This window comes from Pinus tabuliformis, chromosome 6 (assembly GCF_031772625.1).
Source record: "Pinus tabuliformis cultivar Carrire ecotype Pingquan chromosome 6, CPIR1, whole genome shotgun sequence".
In the NCBI taxonomy this organism is placed as follows: domain Eukaryota; kingdom Viridiplantae; phylum Streptophyta; class Pinopsida; order Pinales; family Pinaceae; genus Pinus; species Pinus tabuliformis.
In genome coordinates, this window is record NC_142292.1 from 621,788,205 (window position 1) to 621,792,363 (window position 4,159).

Below are 4,159 nucleotides of genomic sequence, written 5' to 3' on the forward strand. Positions count from 1 at the left end.
GCCTCTAAGAGAGAGGTAATAGTACCACCCCGAAAGAGACACACATAAACAAGAAATATTCATCTAAAATCTAGTGGAACAGTCCACAAAGATGCAACGATCATTGCAACCATTGCAAAATATTCTCACTATGACAAGTACTGAAATAACCAAAATAGTTCAACTAGTTTAGTATAGGTGAAAAAAACATGAATCATAAAAATTCACAAAAAAAATATTACAAATATTCATAATCCATGCATGAAGAACATGCTAGCCATCAAACTTCATATATTAAGTAAAAGTCGCTGGACACATGTATACAATGAACACCATTAGCTCCAATAGTGGAGTGTTGGAGCCACTACTTGCTCCCCAAAATAACTAGCTTGTCTCTCTGATGCCTTGCGGGAGGAGCCAAGGTGAAAATTCCTTTGCTCATATAACGAGGGTGTATATATAACCAATGGGGTGATGCTTCACCTTCCTTGTGACTCTTTGACTAGCCTCATGACTTTTGGACTTCCTATGACTTTTCGACTTTACATGACTCTTCATATTCTGTACATGTCCTTTGGACTTCCACTTTACGATACATTTTCAAATAGGTATATTTACATAATCCATAAAAATGGTGTGGCATATGATGAATCATGACATTCCATAACATGGAATTGTCAATTCATTCTTGCTGCTTCTTGCCATGTGTATTCTTGAGAATTCTCTTCTGTCCACCTCCATATGGCTTAGAGATGAACATTCTTCAATGATATCAGGTCTTGAGCCACGGTCACAAACTAGTGTCCCTTTGATTTCTCTTGATTGATCATATTTCATATTCAGCTACAAAGTTGTCTTATAGCATGTTCCCTTCTCCATCTCCTTCTTCATCATCCTGCCATGGTATGATAGAGTACCTACATCTGCAATTCACTCATGACAAGACGACATCAGTCTGGTAAAACCCTAGGCTAAGATGTTGCATGATGATCCACTGACTAAGACAAAAATGGGTGGAAGTCTAAGGGAGAGGCTCAGTGACTACGAAATTTCATAGCCCAGGCAATTAGGGGTGAGGCTTGAGCCTTGAGACTACACAATGCATAGTTTAGGTTAGACTGGGCATGTTGATTGCGTAGTTGGGGAGCTCATGGTGCCAGGCCGAGGGCTTGATGGATGAAGTTGGCTACTGCGCAGTGCTAGAGGACAAGGAGGCCAAGTGACTATGAAATTGCGTAATTCAGGAGCTCAAGGGTTGGGCTTGAGGACTAAGATTGCGCAATGCGCAGTTCAGGCCAAACTAGAGGGCAGGGTTGCACAATTTTGAGCTTAGGGTCGGGCTTGGGCACTGATACTATGCAATGCACAGTCCTGGGAGGCAAGAAATATGCATTACGCAGTGTTAAGAGGTAGGGTTGCTTTTAGAGGGCTAAGACTACACAATGTGAAGTTCAAGAGGGTTGCATGAGGCTAAGTTTATTATTCAATGGTTTTTCCAAATTTGACTAAGTGTGGGATCGATGAAGCTGATGTGAATAGTGATAAGACTTGACTATGATCACACACTTAGAAAACTTGATGACACAACATAGATAATCTAGAACACATGAACAAAAAACTTCCCTTAGTGCGACAACTTTGCAACAACAAGTGCGACACCAAAGATACACTTTGCGACAACTGTGACAAAACTTGTGTGACGTTGCTTAAAGCTTTGGAAATGAGTGCGATAGATGTTTACATGGTAATATCAACTAATTTACACAAATATTACCCCGGCTTGAAAACACCAAAACAAGATTTTGTGCAATGTATGACACTTGAATTTGAAAAGATGACACTTTGATTTTCTTGCAAATGGGACAAAAACACTTAGAGAAAACATATCCATAAGTATTAATGTTTACGACGACAATATGAAAGACCAAAGTAGGCTCCAAAATTTGGGTGTAGGCCAAAAGTTTGGAGGGTGTTGTAGCAATGACAACACTTGGCAACACACTGGTAGAATTCTAGCTTCTATGTCTTGGTTAACTCTTCTATGCAGAGTTTTAGTTCTTCAGGGAGTTTTGATTCATCTTAAAGATCACTTTGGCTTCCCCAATTACCCCGTGAATAAAAATGGTCCCCTTTGTGCCTTCTTAGTTGAACACAAACATAATATTAACAATATCACAATGTTTTGAATCAGAAAGGGTAGTATAATTCATGAGCTTTAGATTTCCATAGTACTTTTTTTCATCTTTGGTGTTGCTCCACTGCCAGCAAGCCTGGACAGTACCCTGAAAAAGTCACTACAGGAAAACAAACATTGCACCACTTCCAGCTAGCCTAGATAATACCCCAACAGAGTTGCTTGCTTCACCTCCCTATGCATGAAGTTTCTCTTCTTTTTCCTTTATTTATATATTATATAGGATTGTGCATAGGCACTTATTCATTTTATGGGTAGAAGAGGGATCTTGACTTATTGATAGCATAAAAGGTTATTCCTTCAGATAAGCATATAGAGACCCATGATTTAGGTTTTCGCGTTTGGGTTTTTCCCCTTTTCCTCCTCCATTGATTGGATAAGCATGAAAACATTGTTACATAAAGAAACGAGTGTGGGCATAAGGTTTCTAGAATAGACACAAGTACCATGGTTTGACACAAAATTATCCTTATGGATAGATCATATTTTCCATCACAACATCATTGGCCAAAAGATGTTACCAACACGAAGAAGGAAGATCAAAGGTTAGCTAACTGTTGTAGTGTCACAAAACTCTTTTCAACACATCCACACACAAAGAAACCAGAAAACATGTTCATACATGATGCTTATTTACATGAACGAAAAATAAAATGCAAGACCAACAAATAAGCAAACAAGAAAAGAAACCATGTAGATAGGGTAGGGCATAACCCAAATCATCATTGAAAATATTGTCTTAAATCTTGTCCATTAACAGGAAGAGATTCAATCTTCTCGTCTAGAGATTGAAGATGATATGTATGTTGGCCAAGCTTTTCGTGCACAGTGAATGGTCTGATCCATAGGGATTGGAACTTAGTATGATTTCCCTTGTCCTTGTGGGTTTTGTCCCACTTCAAGAATAGGTCACGCACACTGAATTCATTTTTCACTGGAGACTTCTTTTTGAACCAACTCTTGATATGATTCTGGTGGAGAGAGAATTTTACTTTTACTTTCTGTCTTTCTTCCTACAACTTGCAGAGGGTGGCTATCCTACTCTGAACCAATACGCATGGATTTCCCTGGGATTCTTGTGAAAGTTGAAGGGAAGGAAAATAGATGTTCGGGGTTAGGATGGCTTCTTTTCCATACACCAGGAAGTAAGGGGACATATTTAGAGAAGGTTTAGGCATGACTCGGTCAACCCAAAGAAAAGTGACAGTTCCTCTGTTAAGAGAAAACAATATTCTTAATAATGCGGATAAGGTTCTTATTAATGGACTCAACAAGACCATTTCCTTTTGGATAATAATTAGCATAATGTTTCAATACAATGCCATTTTCCAATGAAAAATCATATATTCTTAATAATGAAAAGTATGTTGTATTTTAAAAAACAAGTGAAGTTAGAATGCCAAAATTGGAAATGCTATTATGCTTAAGTAAGTTGATGACTTCCTGATCATTCATTTTCTTGAGTGGAACCTCTTCTACCCACCACGTGAAGTAATCTGTGGCAGTGAGAATATAGTAATGCTTCTTTGATGAGTGTAGAAAAATATCACCAATGACATCTAGGTCCCTTTTTTGAAATGGTTCTTCCACAATGACAAGATGCAATTGGGCAGCTAACTTCTTTCATCAACTGACACACATTTGACATACCAGGCACTTGTAGGCATATACGTGAGCATATTTGAATAATGTGGGCCAATAAAAACTAGCTCACATAAATTTGTGCACTGTTGTGTCACCTGCAAAGTGTCCCCCTACTGGTCCATCGTGGATATCATGCAACACATTCTTTAAATCATGTGCTTTTAAGCATCTAAGAAATACTCCATTATGGTGCTTTTTAAAAAGGACCCTATGCACCAATTGGTAACATAACACATTTAATTTGATTGCTCAATTCTGCTCTAAGGATAAGTGAGAGAGAAAAGTGCCATGCTCGATATACCAGTGCACATCCGTGTAACAAGAGTTAGAGATAGAAGTGGG